At 38.7% G+C, this 13083-nt stretch overlaps 1 protein-coding gene and 1 long non-coding RNA gene across 2 annotated transcripts in view; both read left to right on the top strand.

Annotated features, from left to right (window-relative positions):
* Nucleotides 1–13083, top strand: part of Zswim6 (zinc finger SWIM-type containing 6) — a 163355-nt gene that overhangs the window by 125556 nt on the left and 24716 nt on the right. The gene's annotated exons all lie outside the window — the stretch shown is intronic.
* On the top strand, nucleotides 867–7634 carry LOC132654717 (uncharacterized). The gene is made up of 2 exons (XR_009592408.1): nucleotides 867–6949; nucleotides 7466–7634. It is a non-coding gene; the product is annotated as an uncharacterized LOC132654717 (long non-coding RNA).

Below are 13083 nucleotides of genomic sequence, written 5' to 3'. Positions count from 1 at the left end.
TGTAGTATATAGAGCAGTGATTCTCAGCGATCCTAACGCTGAGAGACCCTTTAATACAGTTTCTCATGTTGTGACTCCAAACCATAAAATTTATTCCTTTGCCACTTCAGAATTGTAATTTTACTACCGTTATGAATCATAACATAAATATTTTTGGACATAGACGTCTAGTAACAGGTTGAGAACCACTGATAACAGGAATGGTGAGTGTAAAGAAAGAAAGACTGTGGAGCAGTTCTTTTCTTGATGTAGCAGCACACAGAGATAATTAAGGCCCAAGAAGCCCCATCTTAAGCTATTTGGGATTTGCAAGGGCTTTACAGAGAAACAGGCATGCCAGGAGCTTAAAAAAAGCAGGAGCATCAGAAGGCAGGCCAAAAGCAGCTACCAGGGTGAGTCTCGGTGTGTGTGCTGGCACAGGGCAAGGCATATCAAGATGCCATTGTTGCACTAAGTGGTAGGTCTGCAAGGATGGGGAGACCAAGGTATGGACTATGCTTGCCTTCCTTGGGAGGTTTCAGCCACTGTCCAGCAAAGTCCTAGGGGTAGAAGTAGGAGAGGAAGGATTTAAGGTAGGAAGCAGGTCCCACCGAGGTATAGCACTGTGACTTGCCTTGTTAGATGCCACGCTTTTAGGAGCAGTTCTGTACAATAAAGAGTTCTAAGATTATAGATTTATATTTGATAATCACTATCTTCAATGGTGATTTCTTAAAATAGCCACTCTTCTTGAGATATAGCAAAGAATAACTTTAATTTACACAGGTAACTTTCTCATATAATTTGGTGGCAGAAAGAATGCTAAATAATTTACAGCAAGTGAATTTTTTTTTTTTTTTTTTTTTTTTTTTTTTGGTGAGGCTACTACAGGCTTGTCTGATAATTTTGTAACATTTTAATGACTTTCTTTAGAATTCCAGAATTAAAATTTAAAAAGTGCCACCTGAGTAAGTGACTGCTGCTTTTCTCATGAGTTTATTAGAGTGAGTTGATAGCCCCACTGGGGGCTGTGTCTTTTCCTTTGACCTAGTGATAAAGCAACCAGGGAGGGCGGGAGGGTCTGAAATGTGAGTACGTCACTGGGCTTTCTCTTGCAGAGGTAACCTTTGAAGGATAAAGGTAAATCTGGTTTTGATCCATGACACTTACCCTTTGTTGAGTCCCTTCATTCTGGAGTATATTGGTAAATTTCAAATTTTTTATCAGCACACCTGGAGAAGAATGTACAAAGCATTCATAGAATGGGAATCAGAACAGATACCTTGAAATGGCTTAGATTGGGAACACACCTTGGATAAGCAAGACAGTTAGGTCCTAGTTGAAACTGGGAGAAAAATCATGCTAGGAGAAATGTTTTGACTTTGCTGCTAAGAGAACAGAAATCTCTCACATGTCACCAGCATGCTTAGCATATATAGTCCTGCTGGTGAGCAGGTCCATCACACACACACCATGATTTTTCATGGTTGTATAGCCAAATAATATAAAAGGCATTTTTAAAAGTATTAAACTTCTTAATATATTTAATATTAATAGTCTTCTTGTCATTGCTGTCTTTATTAAGATCTAATTTCCTGGCCATCTTTTTTTTAATCCCTATTGTTTTTAATTATACCATCTTTTCCCCTTCTGTTCATATAACTAGAACATTGAAATTAATACATGTTGTTAGCAATTCTTCCTGTAAAAATGAAAACGTATCTGGTATATAGTTGATGCTCAAGAAACATTTGTGAAGATAAAAGTAAATGAATAATTGATGCACAATGCCATCTACATTTTTGGAGGCCTTAAGGAGCACATAATTTTTTTTTTTAATAGTAAGTGCTTGGGAAACATTAATCTTCACTGTGTCATCAATTTTCTGTTGTCCCACATTTTGTTTTATCTAGCCTTCTCTGCCCAGGATAGTCATGGGTGCTCAGGTGTGCATGCATACACATGCACATCCTGAAGTGCAAACAGTTTAGAGTACAGAAGGGCACTGATTCCCCCTTGCCATCCATGCTGCAGGTAATCTATTGCATTAATCACGCAGCCTGTGGGAAATGCTTGGGGAGTGATTATACTATCATATACAATACAATCAGCATGAAGCACTTGTCAAGACCAATACATCAAAGTTTAATTCAGTAATAGAATGAATTAGAGCAAAATGAAACGTTCTGCTCTCTAGGAGCCCATCACCCACCATAAGTTCTTTTTGCACTACACAGAAAAGTCAGTGCATTCTGAAATTGTTTATGAACAAATTGACTTTCCAATGAGACAATTACAAGAACCTTCTTTCTTTGGTATCGCACACAAGTGTAGGACTAAAGTGTTTACTTGACCATCCATACTCTAGAATGATCAGCACTGGCAAGTTTGCTCACTTTTTAGTACAGCTTTTGATAGATCTCTATCCCAATCGGTTCTCAATACCCAGTAAAAGTAAGATGATTTTTACCAGTAGTTCAGAGGTATATACACTTCACCATAAATCTGGGTAACTGCTTTGCCAGAGGAAGAGCAGACAGATTAACAGGAACCTACTTTTGTGTCCTGCAGGCACCGTGTACTATAGTTGTGTCTGTGTACTGCAGTTGGGGAGCTCCCAGCCCTTACAGGCCACTGAATGAATAAATGAGAAATAAAAGGTGGCCTACGACAACTGTAGAAGCATTATGTCATGTGAAGTGTGCTGCAGAAACAATCTGAGGATTGATCTCATACATTTCATACATTAAAATGAATTAAGTCTCTATTATAAGAAGTTGCTTGCCAACCGAGTCTTTTCAGAAATAGGTTTATATGCAGTTGGATTTGTGACTGTTGAATGAACCATGGAACTGTTTATGAAGATGACTCAGTCATATAGCCAGTGCAGGGCACATGAAAACGTTTTTGCAGGTTCCTGAGTTCACATTCCTTTACTTCACCTATTGACTGGGTATCCTGTGCCTTTCTCTCTCCTTCTCTCTGATTTCTTTCTGTCCTCCTTTTCCTTACTTCCTCCCTTGAAAAGGAGGGGGGTGTTGAGGGTGTGGGAGAGCTGCTGCTGTGAATCTCCTACAGAGTGAGGCTCCTAATGAGGGCAAGCCCAAAGCACTGACAGATCAGATGCAGTGGGAAAGCTTGTTTATTAGATAATGAGCATGATCCAGGATGTCAGTTAACTCCTTTTAACTATTTTGCTTCTTGACAATAAAAAAGAAACATTAAGTTGTGCCCCCTCTCCCCCCGGGAACCTGGTTATGTGATAACTAAGCACATGCCATTTAATAGGAATTTGGCCACGTGTAACCCGGGCAGTCTTAAAACTTGTTTCACTATATCCCTCAGGTCTGATCTTGAAATTTTTCCAGAAATGTTTTAATAAATTAAAAGCTAGCATATCAAATTTAAAGAAGGATGTTTTGCCAGTTAAACTTACTTTTTAAACATGGGGTGACTGATATATTAAAACTTAATTATGCTGATAATAACACTGTCATAATTAGGGTCACGGTTTTCATGTGGTCTGACCCAAGAAGTTTTGTGGCTATAGTTTTGATAGCACAACTAATTATGCCAGTGATCTCCTATTTGTGACTGCAATTAGGTATTTCATGGCCTCCAAATAAATATGATTAGATAATTTGATCATGCATGAAATTTATACTATTATAATAGCTTCTGAGAACAAAAATAAATACTGTGAATTATTTCATAATCATTGAACCCTTGGAAATACTAGAAGTGATTGCTCTACTTTGCCCACTATTACTTGGAAAGGCTTTACTTGGTGCTGTTGTGTAGACATTGAACTTTACATCTAATAGCACTCATTTTTATGAGTGTAGAACAAGGGAAATGAACCTTAGACTTTTACTGTCTCTGTTAGAGACTGTAATGTTTGTCTTACTCCTCTGCCCTGCACTTATTTGGCCCTTTTCCCTGTTGTCATGCACACTATTAGCTTCCTGGAGATTAGGGAGAAGAGCAGCATTTATAAATGATCCAAAGATATTCATTCAGAAGATGAATAGCTTTATTTTAATTAATCTATCTCCTCCCCCCCCCAAAGCAACACCCCACAGAAATCTGTGGCTTTTAATCACTGAATTTATTTGATATTAACAGCAACAACAAAATACAAGGAAAAGGAACTGTGTGTGGAGTTAGGAAAAGCAAGAATCTGCAGCTCGTTTATTTGCTCACAATTCATAGTGCCGTATCCAGCAATACACTCCACGAGGTAGAAAGAGTACCCAGTCATATGCATTACCCCAGAAATGCTGATGTAGATTTAACTCTAACAGAGCTGACCATAGTGTTTCCAGACAAAACAGAATTCATTTGACTTGAATAATGAGTCTTAGAGTCCTATGTTTAGCTTTTGTTTGCCTATCTACTATTTTAATAACACTGAAATTACTTGTTTTCTGTGCCTGTCAGTTCTGAAAAAATTCAGTTCTGTGTTGTTTAATTGGGCTTTATTTAGATGGACCTGGTACTTGTTGGTTGTTCTCTCATCTATATTTTCTGAGTATATAAGAACACAGTTAAAGGGAGAGGGTGAGGGATAGGACTAGAGAGATGGCTTATCAGTTTAGAGCACTAGCTGCTCTTGCCAAGGACCCAGGCTTGATTGCTAGCACCCACACAAAAGACCACAGCCACCTATAATGCCTAAAGAAACTGATACCCTCTTCTCATCTCCACAGGGACCAGTCATACACACACACACACACACCCCACAAACATAAAAACATGCAGGCAAAACAACATTGATACAATAAAAATAAATAAACAAAATTTTTAAAAAAGAACAGTTAAATAAAGTTTAGGTTGTTAGCTGTAAGGATTTCAGGATATTCATAATTTTAGTTAATAAAATATTTATACTTCTAAAATACAAAGGATGAAATGATTCTGTTAGAAGACTAAAATCATTAGCCTTAGAATTTGCATAAATCCAAACTTGAACCTTTTAGGTGCATAGCTGAATTAAGGTTAAATCACTATCGTATTTAACGTTTGGGGGGAACATGAACCTTGGACAAGATTCTTATTCTTCCCTTTAGTAGGATCATTTCTTCAAACTTTAGTTTCTTTGTCTACAAGTAGTGCTTTTTGTTTGTTGTAAGGTAATGTGATAATTGTATAAATATTTAAAACAAGGTTAATGTGTTATTTAAAGCAGGGTTAATGTGAGGTAAAGATTCAGTAAAATGACAGCAATTATTGTCAGGTAAGCAAGTATAGATGCCGTTCAATCTTAGAAATGTTAGTTGAATTAGATGCAACAATCTTTGTACCCTGAAGATACACATTTAAAAACGTTAAATGTAGAATCTAATTAGAAACCCAACATGTGTAGCTTGGTATTGTTAGGATTTTCCTTGAAGGGATAAAAATTTGCATACAAAGCAGCATGTAATGATAACCCAGTATGTGTGGGTACCTTCTATTTTGTTAAGTTTATATAATGACTTCTTGTTGTTTGGCTTACAGCTCTTTCATCTGTTGAATGATTTATTTGAATTTGATTATTTGAGCTAATAGTACTCACATGTGCAAGAATTGTTCTTGGTTGTTCTTTCATTCATCCTATGTTTTGTAGGGTGTTTAAGTAGTGTCTCTGGGCCTTATTTTATATGATCAAAATAATACCTCATATGGCCAGATGCCTCCTAGAAGAACATAGTCTCAGCCCTGGTTGAGAGCCACTCTTCTGAATGTTGGGTCACATTTTAGAAAGTGACAAAAATAGCGGTAAGAAAGGCTAATGTCTGTGACAGATAGATTCAGGAATAGGTATTTGTTATCCTTAAAATTCTACTATAATATACTATTAAACCTTTTCATAAATATATTTGTTAAATTTCATAAATAAATTTGTTATAATTATGTATAAATGTTATCAGTAGGGTAAATAGTAATGAGTGCAATGGATCAGAAGCAGACAAGTTTGTCTTTCCACAGTGAGCTGCTGTTTTAGATTCTGGTGGCAGGGCAGTTGAGCTGTGAGAGGAAGGTGAGGCTAAGGGTCTGGAGGATCCCAAATAACAAATGGGTGAACAGAATTCATGGGTGGTAGGTCCAACAGCAGTGCAAGTCGGCTAAATGCATAGTCAGGAGTTCTCTACCTCACTGTACCTTGAGGCTCACACCAAGTCATCACATGATAGACTGCACATCTGTATTGATCACTTCCTTATAGGGTCCAAGTGAGGTTACACCCTTTCCTTAGTGATGTATATTTGATGAGTTCCTGGTCCTAGTTTTCTTAATAGGATTTCAACACACCTTTATACACCTATAGTACCAATTCACCCTGATGTATAGGGCAGGTACCCTTTATACTCCTAGGAATTCATTGATCAGTCTTTGCCAGTGGGTGACACCAGACGAATGGGGGCCATTCATTGTCTATCCAATTGAAGAGGTTTTTTTCTGTCTTCAAAATGGAGCCAAAGCTGCATGTAAAACGGAATTTCTCAATTTGAGGCACAGACTGAAAAAAACAGGTTTCCACAACTTGGGGAGACTTAGAGCAGGGTACGATCTCAGCAATAATAAAAAAGAAAGTCTTATAAGTTTAATAGTTGGTTAGCTGCCTAGAGAATTTTGTATTTCAGGCAAAATCATAGGTAGGGTTTACAAAAAAATAAAAGCACTAAAATTACCATATTTAAAAACAGATGCTCATCTATGGCAAATAAATGGCCAATAACTTACTTTTCCATTTTATAATCCAGCAAGTTTTTAAGTACTTGGCAATTGTGATGAACTAAAATTGGCCACAGGCATCAGTATTTCCTTTCTTGAGTCTGGGCAAATTTTATCAGTTGTGGCAGGTTGTGGGTCAAGACCTTAATAAGAGTCTGGCAGTGTCCGCTTCTGTGTCTTGGAAGAATGTTCGTGGAGTTCTGTGTGAAGTGTGGCTGTCTAACACCATGTGAAGTCTACAGTTGGCAGAAACGTAAGTGTAAAACAGCCCCTCTGAATCAGGTAGAAATTAGTGTCCCTATTTTCTCAGTTAGGAAAATGGTACCACAGACGTGCAGGGGACTTGATCAGAGTCAGATGGCTGCTTATCCCTTTGAAACAAGAGCTTTTTGATGAAAAATTATTTGTTGTTGACAATGTAAACAATGAAGATATGAGATGGGGTATTGATAATCCACATGTCTGAATGTTTTATAGAAAGAGCTGCTAGGTACAACTAATTCTTGTCACCCACTTTAGTGAAGGTAGATCCTGCTTCACTAGTATTCTGTTGTTGGCAGAATACAGAAGAAATCAAAAAGACTTTCAGGGTAACTTATGTTGTGTTCTGCACGCTTCTCCAACTGGTTGTAGTGAGATACGGAATTTGAGTGGGATTAAGTCCACTAAGTAGGCAGAACTGTTTCCCTCAGGTGGAAAGTATTTGTACTTTTCCTTGTGAAGAAATTTGCCTCCCTAGTCTTGGATTATTTTCCTTGATGTTTTTCAGCTAAATCACTGGGTGAAGCAGCAAATGCAAATGACAAGTAAGGTGAGGCTATATGATCTCAAAGCCTGTCCCTCATGATGCACTTCCTGAGTGGCACCACCTGCCACCATGCCTGCCTTTTACTACTCTGAAACTGTATGAAAGCCAAAATAAACTCTTTCTTCTTCAAGTTACTGTGGTCATGGTGTTTTATCCTAGCTCCAGAAAAGCAACCAAAACAACCACCTAGCATACTTTCACTCTTCCCTTCTGCCCTGTCTAATCTTCACAGTCTCAACACAGTCTAAACGTCCAAAGTCTCTTCTGAGACTCAAGGTAAACTATAACCCCCTAAATTTTTTAAGAAAACCAATTCCATACTTCCAACATAAATAATAGCACAGAAAATTCATTAACATTCCAAAATGGGGTAGTTGGGAGCATACTTAGGAAATACTGAACCAAAACAAAACCAAAGCCCATCAGGGCAAACACCAGTTCCTGTAAGTCTGTGTCTAATGTCTGAGACTTTCATTTCAAAGGACTTAGATGGCGCTGTCACGCAAGCATTGCTGTCTGCAATACATGTTCCTTGGGCTGGCTCCATTCCATGCATGAAGCTCTCCTTGGCAGATGTCTTGTGACTTACATCCCCAGCATCTTGGGATCTCCAGTACAATCTGGGCTTTACTTAAACAGCTTCATTCAGTGCCCTCTTTTTAGCCTCTTGCCCTCTTTAGGGCCTTTATTTAGGAACTCTTGCATATATTGCCTAGCCTCAGTGGCTCTTTCTTCCATAGTTTTCTTTGTCGCTAAACACAGTACCACAGGGACAACACTGTCATGTCTGGCTGCCAGCTTGGAATGGTCCCTGGACTCCCTTTATTCCATCATCTATAGATTTTTTGCTCAGTTGCTTTCTCTGAGCAAAAGGTATCTTAGGCTCTCTTGTAGAAGCTGGAAGCTTAGCTGAGTGTGGGCTTGCTCAGGGAACACCCCTGCCTTTGTTCCAGTGCAGAGCAAGGACTTCCTTTATGGTGTTAATTTCCTTAGCAATTGCATCCTGTCTTTAAGCACATGCCTTGGCTTTAACACTGAGCCCCCAATGCCCTTTCTCTCCCCAGACTTTACCTATGCATATCTTTCTGCATTGCTTGTTCCTGTTCACTGTAGGCTTGCGTAAGGGAAATGAGTAACAACAATGCCACAGACTCAACATTATGCAGTCACCAAAGAATTAATCCATTGCTTTTTAATGTGGCCTAAGGCAAGTTCTCAGGACCTGGGCAGAAGACATCCATATTCTTCACCAACAATATATCACATGAATGGCCACTAACCCCCTTGGTCATGTTATTTACCATCTGAAACCTCTTGAACTGCACCTGCATAGTCTACGTTACTCTCAGCACTACGTTTTATAGATTCTCAGTGGAATTTCCTGCCTTTAAGCTCTGGCTCTAACCAATTTTCTTGACCAAAGTTCTGGTCTTGTACATTTAAAACAAAACAAACCAACAAAATATGGTCAGGTTCTTTACAACAGCTCTCTGACACCAGCATCTATACTACTCACTTTCCTGTTGCTATAATAAAACGACATGAGCCAGAGCGATGTATAAAAGGAAAAACTGGGGTATGCTTCTAGAGAGACAAGAGTCCATATAATAGCAACTGGTAGGCGTGGTGGTAGAAGCAGGAAGCTGAAATCTCACATCTTAAAACACAAGTACAAGGCAGAAAGTGTGAACTGGAAGTAGGGTGTGGATATCTAATCAAAGCCCACCCCTAGTGAGCATTTCCTGAGGCAAGGCTATACTACCTAAACCTCCCAAACAGGGAAGCCAGCTGGGACTCCTGTTGAAATGCCTGAATGTATAGGGAATGTTTCTAGCTCAAATCACCACAGTGGTAGAAGAAGCTAGAGCTGAAATGTGGCATTTCAGATAAGTCTGAATCTGGGTAATATACCATGGATTTGATACTGGCATTATTTACTTTGAGCTATTGAACCTGGGAAATCAATGGAAATATATGGAGCTTATTTTCAGTGTAATTCGTAACAAGCAAACATTGTAACAACAACAACAAAAAAAAAAAAAAATAGAAGTTCCCTATTGTGTGTGCAGGGCCTTGGAAATACTGACTTCTTCCCGAATGTCACCACTTTTCCACTGAATCCTTGAAAGAGTGACCATTTCAGAGAAACCATAGAGTAGGGTTTAATCACCAGATTACCCCTATAGCTCCAGATACACACTGGAGGGAAAGGAGATAAATGCGTGGAGTAGGACCCTGAATTAATAAAATTTGGAGAATGACTTACTTAATTTTGTTAATTTGGTTATTAAGGCTAATCATAGCCTTCGTAGTCATGACTAAGATAAAAGACCATATCTATTATGGCACTAAACTTGAATCTAGAGTTAAGAACACCCATTTGGGATGAAACCTCTCTTTAGGCGAGCAACAAAAGGATGTAATCAAATTTTAAAAAGACTTAGCTTTTTGACAAAAAAAAAATTCCTTCTGAAAAAAATGGAAGTTTTCTAATTAGGGAAATGAAAGTATAAAAATTGAAGGCAAATTTTATAAATTTCTCTTTTCCTCAAGTAATATAGAAATCCTTGTTGCAGTGAGCCAAGAATGCTTAGGCTCTTGTTTTAAGTAAGGGCTCCCAGCCTCTCTGTTTTGGATTTTTGTCATGACTACAATCTAAAGATTGTAACCACCAGCTTCACATGTTGACATTTTTAACTCTGAAGGTACTGTGAGGCTGCACCTTTGTGAGGTGATTAGAACATGAGATCTCATTGATGGAATTACTGCCTTTTGAAAGAGGCCTGGCCGAGAGGTGTGCAGTGTAAGGATGCCTCAGGAAGGCTCCGTCCATTAGGAAGGGGCAATCCTTCCGGAAGGTCCCGTCACTGGATGCTGAAGTTGCTGACGCATGATCCTGCACTTTGGCCTCTTGTTCTCCCGGCCATGATGTGTAATTATAGCAACCAGATTGATTTAAGACATTCAAATGGTAATAGTAATAATTGTGGAGAGAATTATAGTGATGAGTTGGTAGGATATGGTTGCAGGGTTTTAAAGAATATACCTTGCAGCATGTAGGGGGCACCCAGTAAATGGCAACTTGCTTGGTTTCCTTCCTTCTGTGCAAGGAACCAGACTCAGGGCCATGTGCCACAAATGTTAACCATTCTATACTATGAAACATACATGTGAACGCTATAGAAACATTAAAGTATCTTCACTAGCCAGAGTGTGTTTGCAACTGTGTAGTATAGCTGTGGCTTGCTTTGTTGTTTCATATGGATGCACCACAGTTGATTCATTCACTAGTTAAAGAGCATGCTGATTGTTTTCAGTCTTTTTTTTTTTTTTTTTTTTTTTTTTTTTTATGGGACAATGTGTAGGAATGAGTCCTGGATCCTTTGGTAAACATGTCTTGCAGGTGGCTGCCCACTGCTTTGCACTCCTCACAGCAGTTCACGAGGGTTCTGGTAGTTCTGACTCTGCCTCCTTGCCTGCAGTTGTTACCAACTTTTTTCTTTCTTGACTGGAGCCATTATAATATGAGTAATTATCTCAGTGTGATTATAACTTACATTTTCCCAGTTATTAATAATGTTGAGCATGTTTGTTTTTCTGCAGACTGCCCAGTCTTTATTTCTTTTTTCATGAATTATCTTTCTACTGTTTCTTACACTTATCTAAAAACACTTTACAGATTACGTGAGTGGAACTTTTCTGTCTGCCACTGGTCCTCACTATGGCTAACCTTCCTCTTCACCAGGGCTCTACACACCAGTGGTATATTTGTTCAACTGATGAACTTATGTTTACACATTTTTACTCAAAGCTTATGGTTTTTCAGGAGAGTTGACACTAAGTGTTGTATGCTTCCTTGGTTTGGATGAGTGCATCGTACATATGCCTGCCTTTGAAGTCTTGTAGTTTCACGCTCTCAGACATTTTCTGTCCTCTTCCCATCTCTATGCCTTTCTTTACCCTGATGTCCTGGGCAGTTTTCCCCCATCTCCATTAGTTTGCCCTTTATAGATGACCCCTGGCTAGAAGTATATAGTGTGGAGGCTTTTCAGATTGCATTCTTTAACTCAGTATTTACTTAAATTCCTATGTCTCTTTACATCCTACTTGTTTGTTTTGCTCATTCTGTTGGTTTGTACAATTTTCCTGATGACTGTTCAGAGGGCTTAATGGACTTGTTACGCTCATTGTCACATGCACGTGTGTGTACATGTATGTATATACATACATAGAATGTTCTATGTTCAAAACCTACCAGTTAAAAGGGATAATCAAACCAGGTTAAAAGCTAAGGACAATACTATCTATGCTGTACGTAAAATATGACAATAAACATAAAAGAATTAGAAGACTGTGCCAAAATAAAGCTGGAGAAACCTCACTGCAGACTTGAGTCAGACATTACATGATGATAAATGTTCTCCCTAAAGACACTCGTCTAAGCTGTATTTAACTAGGCTTTAACAATAAGTAAAAATAGAACTGAAAGGAAAACCAGAAGTGTTTCAGCTTATTTGTAGTCTTCAGTAAATCCCTCTCAATAGTTGACAAAACACGTGGACAGAAAATGAGCAAATACCTTAACACTTATCAACAAAGTAAAATAAATGAAAGCAGACCACATACCTAAAATTCAAATTTGAGACCACAAAGCTTCCAGTAAAATATCTTGAGTTAGGCAAAAATACTATCTAGAGTACCAAAGCCATGATCTGTGAAAGACACGCTGATGAAATGGGCTCCACCCAAATTAAAACTTCCTTTACAAAGTCAAGAGCTTGACAGGAAATGATGGACTGGAGAAGGAATCCTTTTACGTGCACGTGGTGCGTGTGTTTATTTGACAGTGCTGGCAGTTTAACCCATGGCCTCATGCATGTAAAGCAAGTATACATCTCTAGTGCTAAACCACTGTGTCTCTAATTCTACAATCTTGCTCATGTTATTTGACATCTTTTGAGTTTTCACAGATTTGACATATTTTCCGGATTCGCTGTAAGCCAAGATTTTAGAATCTAGACATTTTGAATATTGTAAGAGTCAGAGTTCTATGAAAATTCCCTAGAGATTGAAAACACCAACCAAGGTGATGGGACTGTAACTTGTCCCAAAAACTTTGGGTGAGGACTCCAGTGTCACCGGTCAGAGCCTCGGCTGTCCCGGCTTCTTCAGTCTTGTGTCCATGCCGTGATGAGGTCTCAGGTATCCCTTCTCACCATCCCTGAGCTGGGTTTTCTCTTTTTACAGTATTCACTAGGGGAAAGTCAACTTTCAGGTTTATCATGCATGTGCCCTTACAGAGTTCCTTGTGTGAAGTCATTAATCTTTTGACAAATCCAGGAGAAGGAAACAGTAGGTGAGGAGGTGATGGAAAATAACAGAAGTATGGGTCACTTACTGTCTTACTTCCCCTCTCCAGCTCACTGTTTATTTCTCAGAGTCCTTGGGTTGCTGCCTTTCATTTGTCCAGAGGTCTTAGGTTGTAATAGTTGCGAGGAAGAGAGGCCATTGGTGAGCTCACTGCATCTTGGCTTACAATAATTTGTTTTTGACTGGCATTTGAAAATTTAAAAATGTAG

Source organism: Meriones unguiculatus, chromosome 6 (genome assembly GCF_030254825.1).
Source record: "Meriones unguiculatus strain TT.TT164.6M chromosome 6, Bangor_MerUng_6.1, whole genome shotgun sequence".
Classification (NCBI taxonomy): Eukaryota; Metazoa; Chordata; class Mammalia; order Rodentia; family Muridae; genus Meriones; species Meriones unguiculatus.
Note: the sequence above shows the minus strand (reverse complement) of the source record. Positions and strands in the feature narration are given on the sequence as shown.